General features: G+C 48.7%; 7 non-coding genes across 7 annotated transcripts; 3 read left to right on the top strand and 4 right to left on the bottom strand.

The window, feature by feature from the left end:
- Positions 1–4453: 4453 nt before the first annotated feature.
- TRNAV-UAC (transfer RNA valine (anticodon UAC)) lies at positions 4454–4526 on the bottom strand. The gene has a single exon. It is a non-coding gene; the product is annotated as a tRNA-Val (tRNA).
- Positions 4527–4818: 292 nt separating this feature from the next.
- On the bottom strand, positions 4819–4891 carry TRNAV-UAC (transfer RNA valine (anticodon UAC)). The gene has a single exon. It is a non-coding gene; the product is annotated as a tRNA-Val (tRNA).
- Positions 4892–5160: 269 nt separating this feature from the next.
- On the top strand, positions 5161–5247 carry TRNAR-UCU (transfer RNA arginine (anticodon UCU)). The gene is given in 2 exon segments: positions 5161–5197; positions 5212–5247. It is a non-coding gene; the product is annotated as a tRNA-Arg (tRNA).
- Positions 5248–5602: 355 nt separating this feature from the next.
- Positions 5603–5685, top strand: TRNAL-UAA (transfer RNA leucine (anticodon UAA)). Its single transcript has one exon. It is a non-coding gene; the product is annotated as a tRNA-Leu (tRNA).
- Positions 5686–8150: 2465 nt separating this feature from the next.
- On the top strand, positions 8151–8223 carry TRNAK-UUU (transfer RNA lysine (anticodon UUU)). Its single transcript has one exon. It is a non-coding gene; the product is annotated as a tRNA-Lys (tRNA).
- Positions 8224–8771: 548 nt separating this feature from the next.
- Positions 8772–8844, bottom strand: TRNAF-GAA (transfer RNA phenylalanine (anticodon GAA)). The gene has a single exon. It is a non-coding gene; the product is annotated as a tRNA-Phe (tRNA).
- A 1868-nt stretch (positions 8845–10712) lies between these two features.
- On the bottom strand, positions 10713–10785 carry TRNAK-UUU (transfer RNA lysine (anticodon UUU)). Its single transcript has one exon. It is a non-coding gene; the product is annotated as a tRNA-Lys (tRNA).
- Positions 10786–18447: the final 7662 nt, after the last annotated feature.

Raw genomic sequence — 18447 nt, 5'->3', positions numbered from 1 at the left:
TTTTAACAAATGTCAAAATGATTTTCTGCATAGTAACTAAGAGTGAGAAAGGGTAAGATATAAAGACAAATAGCAAAGTTCCCTACCTCTTAGGTTGAAGGCTTCAAAATTGGATGAGACTAGTAGGGATGACACTGGGGTAGAAGTCAAAAAGGAAGTGGTAACGAAACTACCACAAATGGGGAACAGTTTGGTCTTTAAAGATAACAGCAAGAAGAGCAGAATACTAGAAGTGGAGCCAAGGCCTGGGGCACCAGAGAAGGGGAAAAATGGGGCAAGAGGCAGGCTTAGAGGGAGAGGGAATTTCAGAAAACTTTCCAGAGCAAGAGCCTGGGGGCCACGACATTTAGTTTTCAGAGAAGTCTATCTAGCAACTTCTTGAAGCTCAGGTAAGAGAGGGTCAGGATAAGAGACAGGGTAGCACACGGGGAAAAAAATGGAACAGGCCTGAACAAAGCACAGCACAAAGGACACCTGCTTGCAGGTAGAAGAATTTGCAGCCCTTGATGACTGCATGGTGAGGTACAGAGTGAGACAAAACAAGCAATTGCTTGATGTCTGTCAGAGAATGGTGATAACCATTCACCAAGAAAGAAGTACAGAAGGAACCTATATATGGGGTAAAAGAGCAGGTCATGCATGGGACAACACATACCACTGAAGTTCCCTCAGCGACTGATTAAATCATCTTAAGAATCATGTGAGGACCCAGCATGGTAGCCTAGTGGCTGAAGTCCTGTGGGCATCGGGTCATGTTCCTGGATGCTCCACTTTGCATCCAGCTCTCTGCTTATGGCCTGGGAAAGCAGTCGAGACAGCCCAAAGCCTTGGGACCCTGCATCTGTGTAGGAGACCCAGAGAGGCTCCTGGTACCTGGCTTTGGATTGGTTCAGCTCCAGCCATTGCGGCCACTTGACGGTGAACCAGCGAACAGAAGATCTTTCTCTATGTCTCCTCTTCTCATTAAATATGCTTTCCAACAAAAATAAATAAATCCTTTTAAAAATCATGTGAACTAATGCCCATGAAGCAGTTAAATAGTTACTCCCGAAGTCACATTTGAGCTCACACAACCAAAAGGCAACCAGAAGCTTAAGTCTCCATGTTAACTCCCTACAGCTTATACCACACTGCCTAAAACTGTGAGAAAACAGCTAACCTCTCCTGCGAAACACAGAAAAACCAAAGGAAGAGGGCTTGGTGATCCCAAGGAGTGCAAGCAGGAAGGCCTGGGCTAGCAGAGAGCTAAGGAAAGGACATTATACAGCTTGTGAGAGGCAGGACCAGCTTCGGGTCTACACTCTGTGCGATTTCATCAAACTGGTTGATTCACACACACACTCATACACACTACTCACACACACTCACACACACACTCACTCACAGACCTCCAGAGTGCTTTACTAAATCCCTTTCCAGAAATCTACCTTCTTTAGCTCGCAGCAAGCACATTTTCTAGCCATTTCATAGAAAACAAAGATGTAAATCTTAGCGTTTAGCTACCTCATAGAATACATTACATAAGTTTTGGAACAGAACTTCAAAATGGGAAACTATTTTTCTAAATAAGAAATTGCAAAGACCAGTTCTCCAAACAAATCAATAAAAGGATAACTGATTTAACTATGTAGAAAAATTTTGCTTTCTGCCAACCACCAAATATCAAAGACATAATCAAAAGGAAAATGGCTCCCCTGCTGTAGGCAACGGCCTAGGTTGCCTTAGACAGAGGCAAGTGTTACACAGCTGAGAGACAAGGAGCCAGTGGCTGGCGGGCATCCGGGGCCTGGTGAAGGCCAAATTGCGTTAACTATGCCAATGTGCCAGCATAGTCATCTCCTCCCTTTTTTTATTCTAAGTTTTTTAAAGATGTGTGGGAGGATTTGGCCCTGGAGGCCCCCAGCCTGGCTCGGGCTGGCCTGTGGAAGCACCATTTGGCACCAAGCACCTCATGTCAACCAGGCACAGGGACTGTGGACTGACCAGGGAAAGGGGCAATGGGACGTGTGCAAGGGAGGGCCAATGAGGGAGTGTGTTGCAGGTGAGGCTGACTTCTGAGGGACTTCCACCAACAAGGCCACTGTACTTGCTGACCGAGGAGCACATGGATCAGAACTGGGCCTCCTCAGTGGCTAATACAGAGCGGTGGACGGCATACCCAGATGCACATGGAGGAGATGGCAGGCCATTTGGGGCCTGCACAGGACATCTGGTACCATGGCAGAAGACGGAGGGCAGAACAAATTGTCAACTACCCCAGTAAGGCATTGACAGCAAATATCTGGGCAATTGGAGACTCCAAGGTAAACTATGTCAGCCCAGTTCTAGGCCTTGAAGAATTTCCTCATCCTCGGATTGGCGAGATCAACAGCATTTTCAGAACTACTGAAACCACTTGAGCAGAACCCTTGGAGCATGCTCCACTTTAGAGAGCCTGGGATGACATCGGGTAACTGTTCCCCATCCCCAGGTGCTGGGGTGTTTGGGAGGCAGGGTGCAACTTCTCCTCTTACCTCCCCTCTTCCCCCAGATACAGGAAGAAGAAAAAGCAAATTTGAAAACAATGGTCTCACCCACTTTTCCCTAACCCTCGACCCTTCCCACTTTAACCAACTATGTAAACATCATCAAAATAAAATTAGTATTTAAAAAAAAAAAAGAAAAATGGCAAGGCTGGGAAATAAATTTGCAAAATATGTCCTAAATCTAAGTCTACAAAAAGCACAAAAGAGCCATAAGAAACCACTGGCAATATAACGGGAAACAGACAAGCAGAGTGTACAGAGTTGGAGGGAGGAAAGGAGGAACCGAGCTTATTTTAAGTATTCAACTTCATAAGGCAAGGCCAAAGCTAAAACATTTTTACTTTTCAAGCAGGGACTCCAAAGCCCATTCGTCCTTTTGATGTGAGACTCTCATATCGGCAAGAGTGGAATTGGGCATAAGCTCTTTGGAATTAAAAGTAGCAATGTTTATAAAAACTTCGCATCTAGTATGTATACCCAGGAATTCATTTTCAAATGAACGTGCAGTATTCGGACATATTTATAGAGTTCAGTGGTGATATTCAGTAAAATGAGTCGATACGTAAGGACTCGACCCGGGACAATCAATATTCCCATTTCCTTACCCTTCAGCCATCTGTTCTGGGAAACGTGAACTCCTGCAGTATTTTTCTAAAATAATAATAACCCGATATTCAAATAAAATGAAAAGGTGAACTGCTAACAATTGCTGTAAACCATAGCGGGCGTAAGGAGCGGTGTGACTGACTCCTCCCTCGGAGCTGCCTGTGGGTGCCCTTCCCCAGCTTCCCTTACCACAGCCCTGCCAACCCACACGCCCTCGCCCGAGGCCGCCGGGATCCTACGCCTACTTCTATGAATTCCACGTATGAGCAAGAACAGGATCTTTCTAGACCAGGCGCTTCTCACTTCTATCCTCCAGTTCATACACGCCTACTGCCCCCAATGACAGATTCACGGTATTTACGCTGAACACGGTTCTAACCATTCACCTGTCACTAATGGTCCATCTCGGCTACTGCGAACAACGTTGCAGCAATACACTTGGTGACAGAAACCCTATATTTCGCTGCCCTGGGTAGGAAGCCTGCTGTGTCCCTAAGCAGTGTCTTCTCGCTGGGCGAGGGCATCTGTAAAGTGGCCAGCTAACACGGGTCGCCGCATCCAGAGCGGAGGACAGCAAGGTGGTGCCGACCACGGAAGCAATGCCTCTGCAAGACCTTGTCCTAACTGTGCTTTTTTGAATCCTCCAAACCCCAGGAAGGAAACCCACTACAGAGTTGTCAGTAAAATTGGATTCATTTTAACTGTTCATCAGCTAAAGAACTGAGGTCCACCCCAAAGCTGGCAGAGAACTGATGAGCGAAGATTTGTGAACCAAACAAAAAAAAAAAGGTTTTCAGGGTATTGCTGCGGGGGGACGGGGGGGGTGTACCTTTTGCATTAAAACATGAGACGGCTTGTAAAGGACTCATGAATGGAGTTTTCAGACTGCTGAAGTTACAAACCGTGGCTGGAAAGTCTCCAGAGAAACTTCAAACAATTGGAAGATATCACTAAAGCGTGAGGGTTTTTTTTTTTTTTTTTTTCATTCTTTACCTCGTGACTCGTCAAACTAGGCTTTCACAAAGCTATGAGGGCAGTGGGCTCGGTGCTGCTCAGAAAAGCGCGCCTCAGGGGTCTTCCTCCCCGCAGTGTAGACGTCCACACTGAGCCTGAGGCAAGAGGCGGGCGGCGACCTCGGGAGGGCGCGCACCGACGGCACGCACTGCGCAGGCGCGGGGTGGGCGCGGGCGGAAGACACCGCCCTCCGGCTGAGGAGGCCCGGTCGGCGCCCGGCGATCTGAGGAGAGCGACGCGGGCGGTGAAGCTCCACGCCCGCCCCGGGAGCTACAGATACGGCTTGCTGAAATAAGAAAAGATACACATGGTTCCACTGGGGCTCGAACCCAGGACCTTCTGCGTGTAAAGCAGACGTGATAACCGCTACACTATGGAACCACGTGATAAAAAGGTGCTCCAAAACTGACTAACTAAAGGCAATTGAAAGATATATTCCAGCACAATGGGGCTGTTCTAATGTCATGCACAAAGATTTTTTTTTTCTTTTTTTTACAAGTGATGAAACACTTTATTCAAAAAGCAGGTAATAATTAGTAAAAAAAAAAAAAAAAAAAAAGAACGTACCGGCCACAGCACACAACACTGTATATGCTTCAGGAAGGAAAACTCGGTAACTCCTATAAGGTTGGGAAGAAATCAGACCTGAGAAAAAACAGTAAGGAGGTATCCCTGGTTCCACTGGGGCTCGAACCCAGGACCTTCTGCGTGTAAAGCAGACGTGATAACCACTACACTATGGAACCGCCCGTTTCTGCTTCCTGCAAGGCAGCCCTTAACAAGTTCACGCTAAGACGTTGACAAGTGTGATGGTGTGATATGGACGATTCAGTCCTAAGGCGGAGTGACTGCATGCGAAGAAGCTCTCCGAAGACGCAAGACTTCCTGAACCAGCTCACATCCGCTGCGCTTCCTGGAGACGGAGCTCGGCGGTGGCTGCTAAAGAGAAGGAGCGAGTTCCCGAGTCCACGCCCCCTACGTTGATGTTCGCCGCTGGGAGGAAGTGTCAGTGCTTGGCTCTGTGGCGCAATGGATAGCGCATTGGACTTCTAGACATCTTGGAGGCATTCAAAGGTTGTGGGTTCGAGTCCCACCAGAGTCGTTTTTAGCTTGATGCGATGAAGATCGAAAATTACCCCTTAAAATAAAATACGTAATCTGGAAAGAAAAGGACCTTGGACTTTACAATTTAAAAAGATCTAACGTAAACACCTGGTTTGGAAGACAGTACTAGTATTTGCCTTTTGAGTCCCTCTTGGTTCTAACCGTTCCTCCCTCGTGTTCACGCTTCTCCACTTTCTAATTCTGAGGCAAAGAAGGCAGCAAGATAACTAAAATTCACCCTTTTTCCCTGTATTATTTATCGTATATGGAGAATAAAAATGATTTCATATTGCTCCAAAAGTTTGGCGAGTAATATCTGAATTACCAAAAAATAAGGGACCTTGCATCTGACTACCAGAATGGCCGAGTGGTTAAGGCGTTGGACTTAAGATCCAATGGATTTATATCCGCGTGGGTTCGAACCCCACTTCTGGTAGATATAGGTTTCGCTTTTGGCAAGAACCTCAAATTCTTCCGCATCCTTTATGCAATCGTGGGCATTCGAACAGCTGGAAGCAACACAGCCTGAAGTAAGTGACAGCTGTATTTCAACTCGAAACCTACCTCCTCTGCCAGACACGGGACAGCTGCCAAACCTGAAAGTAGAAAGAAAATGGATGAAAAAATTACTCAAAGAATAAGCGCTGGGCGGGAGCAGAAAGGTACACTCGGTCAACATTTCTTTTTTGCCATCCTGCCGTGTGCCAGGCACTGTTCTAAACGCTGGTGTTACTGGAATGCAGGTATTTAAATGTGTAGAAGGTAAACATAACCACGACGCAATCAAGGTCACAGCTAGCCGATGCGTGAGGAGAGATGCTTCCTGAGGACAAGAGAACAAAGCCAGGGGGCGCCGTAGAACGTCATAGAACTTCTCCAGAAATCCCTTCGCCTCTCTACCGAAGGAAATTTTCCACGGAGCCACTGTGTCCCTCCTCTACCAAAAGCCTTCCCTGACCACGACCGTCACTCTGCCATGCAATCACCCATTCATTCAAGGACAGTGTTTGAGAGCTGGCTTTGCAGCTGGGCATCCTCCAGGCACTGGAGGTGTGAGGAGAGCTCTCCTCCTCACAGCACTGGGAGAAGCAGATGGTGGCAGACACCGCAGCAGGTGCCAGCCCCAAGTCCGCAGCTTCCAACCCTGTCAGGGAAGGACCAACCAGGAACCCGTCTCTGCATCAACCCCTGAGCTCTATCAGCCAGAGAATCCCCCCAAATGAACGGGGATCAGAAAGTGGGAAGATGGGGGTAGGAACAGACAAGCGGGACCTGGAGTATCTTATGAATGAGTGCTTCATGGACTGTTTCCGAACGCCGTCCATACAACATCAGTTGGTGCTGGGGTTAGAGGAAAGCAGGCCTTTGCCGGTCTGTGACCACTGGGTTAGGGCGTCCGCCCTGTTGTGAGAGGCGGAATTGTAGTGCTTGGAAAAGGAGCAAGCTTGGGCTCCCCACTGCCCTGGGAGCCACCTCACGGCTCTGACAACTCCTTCACAAGGGTCGGGCTTCAGTTTTCCTGGTTGAACCGAGGTTGCCGTCTGATGCTCACGGACCCATATTTAACTTTGAGAAAACTACCTAACACATTTGCGATTTTTTTTTTCTCCAACACTGACAACTCTATCCCGCAAAGCAATGATTCAGGGATGCCCAGCTTTAAACCTTCTCTAGCAAGCTGCAGAAAACACGGCATCCGGAAACATGATCTTCTAGAGTGGATTCCAGCAGGACACGCTTGTTTTCAAACACCCAGTGACACAGGCTCACCTCCAGGAATACAGAGGCCCTTCCTGTCGCATCTCACTGTCGTTCCCTGAAGGCAGCAATTGTGGCCCATGGTTTCCTCTCTTACCTGCTATGCAAGCCGCATCTGTGCAACTCCAGGTAATTAAAGATGTGTACATACAGTCCTACTAAAGGAGAGAATCACACATGCACGCTAATTCGTCCCAAATATCATAGGATCCGTACCGTTTGGTACCTTGGGTCCTTTTGGCTTGCCACAACACAGCTGTTGTTTCATGTTTGTTCTCCTGATGTGTGTGTTCTATCTGCCGAAGAGCAGCTTCCCTAGCGCAGTGGAGTGGGTGCGGCCCTTGGCGAGCTGACATGGGTGGGCGCGGGGCTCCGCATCACACCTGATTCCGCTTCACAGGATTTTGTTCAGTCCCGCAAGCAAGGACAGGATGAGGAAGTGGTGGAGGAGTGCGATGCATCCTAAAAGTCACGCATTAGGACACAGCTGTACCAAATGAGATGTCCAGGTCACAGAACCCGAACGAGATACAATCCAGCCAAATCCAGCTCTCTGAATGGGAGCTTTGGGAAGTGGGCAGAGTGCCGAGTAAGGTAAGACGTGTTACGTCCCACTTGCTCTTCCTCTGCTCAGGAGTGTCTTCCCAGTCACACAGCTCAGCGGAGGTCTGGCCATCCCTTGGAAAGCTTAAGGGAATTCACGCCTGGGTCTCTGCCCCGCGCACCTGCTTAGGACCCGGGGCCCCTGTGCGCGCTCCACAAAGGCCCCTGGACGCAATCCCGGCAGACCTCGCCGAATGGCACACCGCAGGCTCCTCCGAACCAGCGCCGACCTTAGAAATCCCGCTGTCCATCCACAGGTCCTGTCCGAAGTCCTTCATCTGCGAACTTCCTCGTGGGAGCTTTGGGAGAGCAGGCAGTTGTGGTTTTTGGTCTTTATGAAATACCTGTGACGGGAGGAAACAGCAAGATTTGATTTCACCCAATGCACACCACCTCGTTTCTTGTTTCTGTTTTTGTTTTTCAAGGTTAAGCGTGAGAAAACTGGCAAAGCCACCCTGGGTTTGAATCCAATTGGGAAAAAAGTGAGGCTACTTGGTGTATTTCACTGCAGATAGTCTGCACAGAAGAATCTCGGTATGGGCCTGGATAGCTCAGTCGGTAGAGCATCAGACTTTTAATCTGAGGGTCCAGGGTTCAAGCCCCTGTTCAGGCGACTCGTTTTTAAAACCTCAAAAATATTAGAAAAGACCATCCGAAACCGAACAAATGACAAGCCAGCACCTCGGCCTTTCCTCGCTGTTCAACCCAAAGTTTTGCCTTATCGTTACCCTGTATTACTTTTACATCCGAAACATCAACCATCAGAACCAGGATAATTTCACACCTGCCATCAGGAATCTTTTTAGCACAAGTTGTACGCTGAACAATGTCTGCTGACGTTTTTAGTAACACTCCAGGACGAGAACACAATTCTAAGAACTGATTCTGTTGAGGGCAAAGATGAGAAATCTTCACCCGCCATGTCTTGGCCACCTAAAACTGAGAAACTAAGACCTATAATTTCCAAACTCTGGATTTTCCTGATACTATTTTTTTTTTTCAAATTTTAAAAACTTTATTTATTAGAACGTAACTAGAAATGAATAATTTAGCATAAGTAGCTCTTTTCTGACATCCAGACTCACACAATCCCTTTTGTTTGCAGGATCAAGTCTGTGCCCGACTGCTGAGGAAGCTGGGTTTTAGCGCCAACAAAACCCTTGCCGAAACCCGGGATTGAACCAGGGACCTTTAGATCTTCAGTCTAACGCTCTCCCAACTGAGCTATTTCGGCGAAGATGAGACATTCAATTACCCTTTAAGGTGAAAAAGACCAGCAATTTCCCACTTTTTTCTCCCAGCATCTCATCTAGTAATTCAAGTTACTTCTTCAACCGTCTACTTTTAGCCCTTCCGTCTCAAGAACCGTAAGAAAGTTAGTGTCGTGTGAGGAAATGTTTGCATTCTGCCTGTCTCAGGCAACCTTTGATTGCCTTCCTAATATTTGTTCTCTCTCGCTCCCTCCCCAGGGCCGTAACAAGGATGAGAACTGCCCCTTCCCTAAGCATCAAGGAGGTGCCCCAGCACTTGACAGCCTTGGCAACACTCAAGCCCCCACGCCTGGCTTTCCCTGACGACGACACAACTTTTCAAATGAACCAATGAACCAAGTATCCAGAACTTGGGCCAGAACCACCTGGAGGCGCCACAGACCATCACGCCTGAGACAGGATTTCCCTGTCATTGTCACCAAAGGATGGCAAGGATGCGGGGGCTGGGAACGAGGCGGAGCGGAGCAGGAGGGACACGGGGGCAGGCAGGGGCAGGCGGCGGACAGGGCTTCCCATAACCTCCACCCTCATTCACCTTGGGCCAGCCAGAAAACAATGACAGCACAGTCTTTGTGCCAGTTGTCCCCCCCGAGCCACGGGTTCTTACCCATTTCTCTCTGTCGGGTGTCTCCTGCGTCCCGGGTTCACCGGCCTCCAGGAGCCGGTCTCGCCCACCCTGCCCACTCTCCCTTGAATTGGTAGCCGTTGCTGTCCCTTCAGCACATACTGGTCAGCACAAGTCACATACGTGAGTGTGGCCTGGTGACTTGGGTAGGTAGTTCTTCAAGAATTTTCCTTCTTCATTGTAAGATATAAATTAGATATAAATTATTTATATACATATATATAATGTCATCACTCCCTTCTAATAGCTAGCATGCATTTATCATGGTAAATACACTATGTGTGCATTTTTGCTGAATTATTACAGGGTGTGAGGTGGAAACTGTCACTGGTACATCCTTCCTTTTGGGACAGCTGGACTCTTGAGGCAACCGTGGGGTCTGTTTGGAGCTCAAGTCAGGCATTCCTGCAGCAGGGTGAAGACCCTGGCTCACACTCACGCGGGGTCCCTCCTGTGCTGAGCGAGCCCACGTGCCCAGCCCCTCCGTGAGGAAGCCCAGCTCAGCCTTCTGTTGTCCAGTCCTTAGCTAAGCCGAGGGCTGCACCGGACCCTTCCCCCTCACGGCAGACCCTCTTCACCTGGGCCCCCTCACCCCTGAACGCCGGGGCTCCCAAACCAATTTGCTTTATAAACACCTGCAGGTGCCAGATTTCCCCCTGATTAGCTAGCAGTGGGGTGGGCGCTTTTTTCAGTCTGTTTTGTCCCAGTCCAGTCCCCTGACTGCACTCACCATACTGCACCCCCATCCCAACAGAGCTGCTCTCTGGACCCCAACGTCCACATGCAGAAGTTTGGGGTGGGGGAGATGGGGCCTGCAGTTCCTTCCTGGCAGAATCTCTTCCTTTTTCAGAGTTTGGGGCGGGGGTGGCCTGGGAAACATGCAGGACCCAGTCCCCACACACTTAACAGAAGGAAGCCCAAGAAAGCCCGGAAGCAACGGATTGATAGAGCAGGGGCTTGTCTGTTTCCCCTAAGTGATTGCTCACAGCTACCCCACCGGATGAGTGCAAAATACACCTACCTAACAGCAAAGTACATCACTCTCCAGGTAGCCTACGTTCAAAAGCCCACCTGGCTTACATTTGCAGGCAACTAGCATTCTTTAGAGGTTAGGGTCGCAGCTTACACATTCCAAGATTTTTCTTAGTAAAACTGGTTCTCTTTCTTCCCTTATCGTGAGGGAGGGAAAAAAAAAAAAAACGAACCCGCCCGAACGGGGACTTGAACCCTGGACCCTCAGATTAAAAGTCTGATGCTCTACCGACTGAGCTATCCGGGCCTGGAGCTGGGGCGTTGTTTAATAGAGTAAAGACTGTGTTGCGATTTCCCCTCCACATTAAAGAACAGGTGAGTTTTTTGTAGTCTCTTGCTCGTTTCAAATCCTGTATTTGTACAAATCCTGCAGGACGGAGACGCAGGCGATGTGGGAAGGAAGGAAAGAGGGAAACCTGGTTGTCTTCCGGCAGCCATCTACGGATTTCTCAAATGAAACAAGGACGTTCGCTTTTAACGTGGAGCGTCTTCAGCTCACGTGGACCCCAAGTCCTGCAAGTGGGGTTCGAGCGGTGAGAAGGCGCCGACTAAAGCCGAAACCCGCGGGGTCAGAGGCCCCTGCTTCCGAAAGGACATCACGCGGCAACTCCGCGTCTCCATCCCAAGCACCTCGCTCGAAAACAAGCTCCCAGCTGACCCGCTGCAAAGAAGCGACCCTCCCGGCCGGACGCCCACCTGTCCATCACGCCGGCCTCTGCGCACGCGCAGTCCCGTCCCGCCCCAGCTCCCCTCTGGCTGCTCAGGTTCACTTTGCGTTTTTCTTTCTTTCCTAGGCGTTAAAGAGTCGATCAGATTTAATACACGCGTAACGTAGCAGCTTTAAAATGATCTCCCTTTATGCTCTCAGTTGTCGTGTGGCTGTAAAACCAAAGACCCAATTTCAAATGACCACACCGTTTAGGTCCAAATCCCCGTATCCCTGTATTTTTAATCCTGTGTCTACCCAAAAGACGGCTGTCAGCAAGAAGCAGTCCTCTGTTTTGACGCAGGTTCCAGGGAACCTGCGCTAGGATTTCTCCATCAAGTAGTTCATTTTGTGGATGGTTCATTAAGAATCTCATCAGTATCCCCTTCAAAATATCAAGAGAGGAGTTTGAACCCCAAAGAAACAAAAACCCTAACCTTGCCGCACTGCCTTGAATTCCATTTATAAACTTAGTGGAGCAAATAAGTCCCAGATATTCCCTAATAACCTTTTATTTTGGTTGAGCTGCGATTTTTTTGTTGTTGTTGTTGTTAATTCAGGGAGATGACTGAGCAAAAGTTCATTTTCCTGAATTAACATGTGCATTGTATAGATACACAGGAATGGGGACATCTCAAAGGTGGACCAAAATTCTGGTTTACAGGGCGTCTTCCACAAAGACAGTACCTTTTTGGACAAGGGACAAGACAGGGGAAGAGGACCCTGAGTCTCCAGGGGTAGCCGACTATGGGAAAGTAAATATGTGAGAAATCAGTCGTAGATAAAGGCTGGTAAAGTTTGTGATATCGATTCCCCGCGCTGTCTCCCAGCTGATAAGGGCCTAAAGTCGCAGTGGGTCATCAGCCTCTGTTCTTCCTGATGCAGAAAGGAGAAGGGACAGCTCTGTATGTCTGTCCTGCTTTTAGACACACAGGGAGAGGGAGAGAGGGTTTCGTGTATTTGCAGCTTCGTTACTTGCTGCTCAAAACTTTTTCGCTAGAGCGATGTGTTTGACGGCGGCATAACACACGACTTTGGGGAGTGCCGTGCACCTGCCTGCCACCTGCTCTGGGGGCCTCCCTGGGCCCCCACCCCCACACCCCACACCCCCGCTCTTTGCCATCCCCACTGCGGCCAGCATCATGCCAGCTCTTCGCCATCCCGCCCCTCAGCCCTGTGACGTAGTGACAGTTGATCCAGAGCATATGCACGGACAGCGGAGAGCCACTCAATCAGTGCTTCAACAGAGGTGCGTGCGAAGACTCGGATGTCAGAACATGGACTTAAAAGCAGACAGGAAAAAAAAAAGCCTGGCACCCCGGAGTAAGAATGTTCTGGAAAGAGTTCCGTGGGGGACTCCCAGCTTTTGCCTTGGAGCATCTAGTGAGGATTCCAAGAGCTGCTCGCAGTATTTCCTTGTCTCATCCTCAGGCTGAAAATCAGGCCGTGTCTCAGATCCATCCTTTGCTTTCCTAGCATCGTGGATTCCAGCTTTATGGAATGTCGACACCTAAGGCGTCGGCCTCGGCTCAGAGCAATAGCGACCATCTCAAGTGTGCCCCACCTGCGTGTAGGTGACATTTTAAAACATGCCACCGTTCCTTCTTAGCTCTGTGGTTAAGATCAGGGATGGAGTACTCTGTGAGGACTCTTCCATGGAAGCAGAGGCAAAGTTCAGCTCTACAAGGTCACCCTTAAACTGGCAGAACAACTGATATTTCTGGAAATCTCAAATTTCCCAATAGAGACTGTTAGAAACAGCTACGGATCCTTTGTTGCAATCACACAAAGAATTTATGACCTAAGCAAGGACAAATTTTCTGGAAGCTTACCAGAATCTATATGAAGGCGACAACCTCTGCCCTGGGTAAGATTAGCTACTTTTTCAACTATTTTTAATCTGTTTCAATGGTGCAACTTTTATTTTAACCTGCTGGTTTGCATCATACCGCCATTTCAGGACCGCTTGTTCACCCGTAGCAGTGTAGCTACAAGGAAAATACGTGTGAGTTCCATTTTTGATACAGTTGTGTCTGGATGGGCAGGAGTAGAAGCAGGTCAGACTCTGTCCACTCCTCGGCTCCTTGCTTGGATGATCAGAGCATTTCTCTTTCCCACAACCAGACATATTGTTGGTTTCCTTCTACAACCTGTCTGTTTCTCAAGGGCTCATTAGACAGTCTTTTTTTGGGTTTTTTTGGAGGTTTTTTTTCCCTTTTTTAAATTTTTTTTTATTGGAAAGTCAGATACAGAGCGAGGAGGAGAGATAGAGAGGAAGATCTTCTCTCTGGCCCCAACAGCCAGAGCCGTGCTGATCCGAAGCCAGGAGCCAGGAGCCTCTTTCAGGTCTCCCACACAGGATCCCAAGGCTTTAGGCCATCCTCGACGGCTTTCACAGGCCACAAGCAGGGAGGGAGCTGGATGGGAAGTGGGGCCATCAGGACAGAAACCTGTCCCCACATGGGATCCCAGTGCATGCAAAGCGAGGATGTTAGCTGCTAGGCCACTGCCGGGCCCTAGTCAGCCTTTTAACCAGCTCTTCCGCGTCCAGTACAAGCCTCTTCTCATGCATGTTCTAGCCTAACCCTCCCCTCCGACACCATGAAACCGAAGGCCGGGATTTTGGGGCTGAGCAGAAGTGACCGCAGTAGCCTGCCAAAGCCGAGCAGACGCTCCATCCAAGAATGGCTGCAGTACGGAGTCTGCACGCAAGGTCAGCATCTGCCCCAAAGGTCAGCATCTGCCCTGATGATCTTTCCACCACCACAGAGGCAGCCCCAAGAAGCTCCTCATCAAAGCCAACGTGTGCAGACTACGCACTCCTGCGAGCCTCGGGAAGAACTCGAGCTACTTTTTCCAAAAGGATTTCTGATAAGTAACCTCTCCCTCCATTCCTGTATCATCCACACTCAGATGCAAAACATTTGTTCTAATCGAACTCTTACTCAGCTTCTTCTGCAGGGATACCAGCCTCTTCAAGCTGCTCCCTCCACTGCCGTGAGACCAATGCCTAGAAGACACTGCGCCCAAACTCAGCTCGAAGGAGCAATGGAAGAGAACGACGCACCTTCTCCTTTATATATAACAAAAGGGAGGAACGTGGAGAGTGACTCGAGCCTGAAGACTCCCGCAATGGTGGACTTGGTACCATTTTAAAAATCTGTTCCCTCTAAATCTCAGCTTCCTTGAGACTGGCATGCCCTTCAAGTTCTTTGCCAATCCGCTGTAACCTCATGGCACCAGAGCTGACTGGCCCTATCCACCGACCCCTTGCTGCCCCTCCCCGTAGTCCTGCCCACCAATCCGCTGCGCCCCTGACAGTCCTATGCACCAATCCCCCGTGGCCCACGGCCATATGCACTAATCCTTCAGACCCGGTGACACCAGCCCCTACCACAAAAAGGTGCATTCCGTGTAAATCCGCCCTCCTTCCTCCTGCTCTCCCTCTTCCGTTGGAGCCCGCTCGTGCCACAGCGGCAGGCTCTCTGTCCGGTTCTCCCTCTCTCTGCCTCCACTCCCACCTCAGCGGCCACGATCCCTGCTGCAATACAACCTGCAAGGCTCGCTGTCTGGTGTTATGGTTTGTGATGACAAACCGAAAAGAGCTTGCACCGAACAGAGCTAACAATCTGCCAGTACAAACCGAAGTTCAAAAACAAAAGGGAACATTGTAAAGTAACAAGTCTTGGTATTACATGCTTCAGACAATCCAGGCTAGCCTAAGGGCGGCTCTGTCGGGTTGAACAGAGCAGGATGCTGGCCTGAGGCGGAGTGAGCCCGTAGTAAATCGTCCTGGAATGTCTGGAATGCCCTGCAGGAGCCATGCAGAGCTTGTCTCAGCCCACCAGAAACAGTACTCTGCCCTACGGGTCGCCTGAATAGACAAATCAATTCAGTCTGGCCTTCATGTTTCCAAGATTGCATTGCATGACGATGTACTTCAAGATCTTAGGTTAGAAATACAAATGTCAATTCTTTACGCTCCACGGGGCTTCCTGTTCCCTTCCAGCCTAGTGATTTGTAGATATCCTCTCTCACCTAGCATGCAGCAGATGGCCTGTCAATCCTACTTGACAGATACCTTCACAGTAACTTCAGGGCCAGTATTTGACCCAACAGCTGGGGAACGCAGGTTCCCAGACACACAGGTAAAAATGAGCCATCACAGGAAGCCCCATGTATCTTGTAGATCACCGCTTTGATTTCCTTCATTTGGATCACAATTAGATCCATCCCTTACTGAATGTTTTGTTTTGTTTTGTTGCTTTTAAGAATTATTTATTTTTCTTGGAAAGGCAGATTCACAGAGAGAAGCAGAGACAGAGAGGAAGATTTTCCATCCACTGGTTCACTCTCCAAAATGAGCCCAACAGCTAGAACTGAGCTGATCCAAAGTCAGCAGCCACTTCCTGGTCTCCCACGCGGGTGCAGGGTCCCAAGGCTTTGGGCCGTCCTCTGCTGCTTTCCCAGGCCACAAGGAGGGAGCTGGATGGGAAGTGGGACTGCTGGGATTAGAACCGTCACCCATATGGGATCCCAGTGCACTCAAGATTAGGACTTCAGCCACTAGGCTACTGCACTGGACCCTATACCATTTTTCCTTTGGTTTCTCTACACTGGTTTATCTAAATGCCTTGTTGCAATACTTTTTTTTTCTTTTACTACCTTCTTTAGCTCTACTGCTCCTGAAGGCCAATGTAGGTATTTTTCCCTTTTCCTGTGTATTCCCAAGTCCAATGTCCAAATGCCAAGCATTTCTGATGTGTACCATGATGTTTATTTGCTTTATAGCTTGTCTCCAGACCCTACCTAGTAGCTAGATCATGTCTTAACAAGGCGTGTCCCTTTGTGTCTGTGTGTCCTGATCCAGTCTGAGGCTCCCCCGTTCCATCCCCCACCAGCACCTGCCGCACCCTGGGGGTAACCGGCATGGAATTCCTGGCTTCCGCGTGCAGCCTGGCTGGCAATGAGCCAGCAGAGGGGAGATTTTTTTTAAGATGGATGATTTCTCTCCTCTCTCCTCCTCTCATTGCCTTTCAAATTTAAAAATCTCAACATAGATTGAAATCAGTGACTTGTGATTTACCAAGCAAAAATACAGGTTACACCCGGAGTTTCACAGAAGAAATAATATGTGCTTTGCTCCATACAATGCAATTTGTGGCCTACTCAACTTAAAAAACAATTTTTTTTCCTCTCTGAAATTCAAATGTAATGGGGAGCCCTGTAATTTCACTGGAAGCCCCTAGAATGGACTTAAGCCACAAATGGGCTCAGATCCCAAAACCAAGAGTTGTCTTGGCCACTGTGTTTGCACTGACTCAACCGGATAAGGCCGATGGAGGCCTTATCCCCACCTCAGATGACAAGTCCTCATCGGCCCCAGGGTTGGGGGCAGCTCAGACCCGACAGCCACCACCACAAGCCAGAAAGTGCTGTTCTCTAATCCTCGCAGACCCGTTTCGGATTGAAACAGAAGAAATGAGATGAGCTTTGGTTCTGGAGGACTCATGACACAACTAGACTAGAATAGTGACTACTTAAATGCAAGCAAATCCTTCCCAGGATCAAGATTCCTCCCTCCCAGAGGGGGAGTGTTCAAAAGCTGTTGCGGGAACCGGGGACTGAACCAGGGACCTTTAGATCTTCAGTCTAACGCTCTCCCAACTGAGATATTCCAGCCACACCCATGTGTAGCTCTTTAGTCTCTACATAATTATAGATGAAAATAATTCCATTCTAATAAAATGACAAGTTCTGTTGAAGGCAAGCACTGTACAAATATTACAAGACTGATAATACAGGGTCCTGGCTTGTAAGCTAAAGATAACACCCACTTTTCTCAGATTTTTTTTTTAGTTTTAAAATGTCTACTTTTTTCCATATAACACTAGGCCAAATATTTAATCTGAGCAACAGATGGCCTTGAATTTGACCTTTTAGTCCAATTCAATGCATTTCTAAGCATCCCTAGACAAGTGTGTCACAATGCAGAAATATGAATATCACTGCCACATTTGACTGAAGAGGAAGGTATCGGCAAGCTTCAGAGAGTGCAAATTTACCTGTCCCTTAAAATACAGGTATGGAGTGGTTCCAACGCCATCGTGAATGGCTTATAAAATGTAATTGTACTTTTTGTTGCTCTGTTGTGACATCAGGTTCTTTAATAACACGCAGTGATCCAACTGTCCCAACCACTACACAAACTGGACAGCCCCTCCCATGTGCGAGAATCCGCGTGGAAAAGTACCAAAGTTTTCAGCTTAGACACGTGCGCTTTATTTCTCCTTTTTAGTCTCTTTAAGACATGGCCTGCACTTTAATTTGCTGACGCAATGTTTTTATTCTGGCAGCCACGTGCAACTTCTACTACACAGTACAGTGAACATCAGAGCTACAAAGGCGAGGCGTGTAAGCGAATTTTTATTCAGAGGGAAACTGTCTGCTTCAACAGCAGCAAAGAGTGGAGAAGGAAAGTCCCCGTTATCGCCCACCCGTGACCTCCGTAATGAGATGCAGGAGGTCACGGGATTTGTGAAATACCCCCTTGCCTCCATCTACATGGCAGTCCAGCATTGCCAAGTACTTTTCCGTTTAATCTCATGCTTCTGAGTTCCTACTGGAAAGGAAGGCTTGGAAAAGTCGGTTACTTCTAGGACACCGCTAAAGGAGAGTAAGGGAGGGGGAAAGCAGAGACTCAGAACTCTTCTCAGTGGAGCAAGTTTCACAGCAACACACACCACAGTCACTTCCACCTGGATCAGACTAACGCCAGGTGCTTTGCAAGTCCCTTGGGTGAATGTGTGGACGTCACTTGTGTTCAGATGAAATGAAACGAGCGATGCTTTTCCACAGCAGTGACCGCACCAGAAGGCCAAGACAAATACCAGGCAGGAAGTGAAGTTTTCTGGAAGCTGCCGCATGAAAGGACTGTAAACGGTTGATTCCACACACAGGGATGATCGTCTTTGCTCAAGGAAATCCAGGCTTCGGGAGGACACTTAGGGAGGACCTGCGGCTCCCCTACCTACGTTCCTGCAGGCGCTCAGAGCAGGTGGTATGCCTTGCTGGGCAGGTTGGCATCCTCTTGGTCCCTGCCTTCTGACAGGTCGTTACGTTGTTTTTTCGCTTGCCTTCTGGGCCAGCGCGGTCCTGTTCTTGGCAAGCAAAGCGATTTGAGAGTTTCCCACCAGAGCCTTT

This window comes from Ochotona princeps, chromosome 4, assembly GCF_030435755.1.
Source record: "Ochotona princeps isolate mOchPri1 chromosome 4, mOchPri1.hap1, whole genome shotgun sequence".
NCBI lineage: Eukaryota > Metazoa > Chordata > Mammalia > Lagomorpha > Ochotonidae > Ochotona > Ochotona princeps.
Note: the sequence above shows the minus strand (reverse complement) of the source record. Positions and strands in the feature narration are given on the sequence as shown.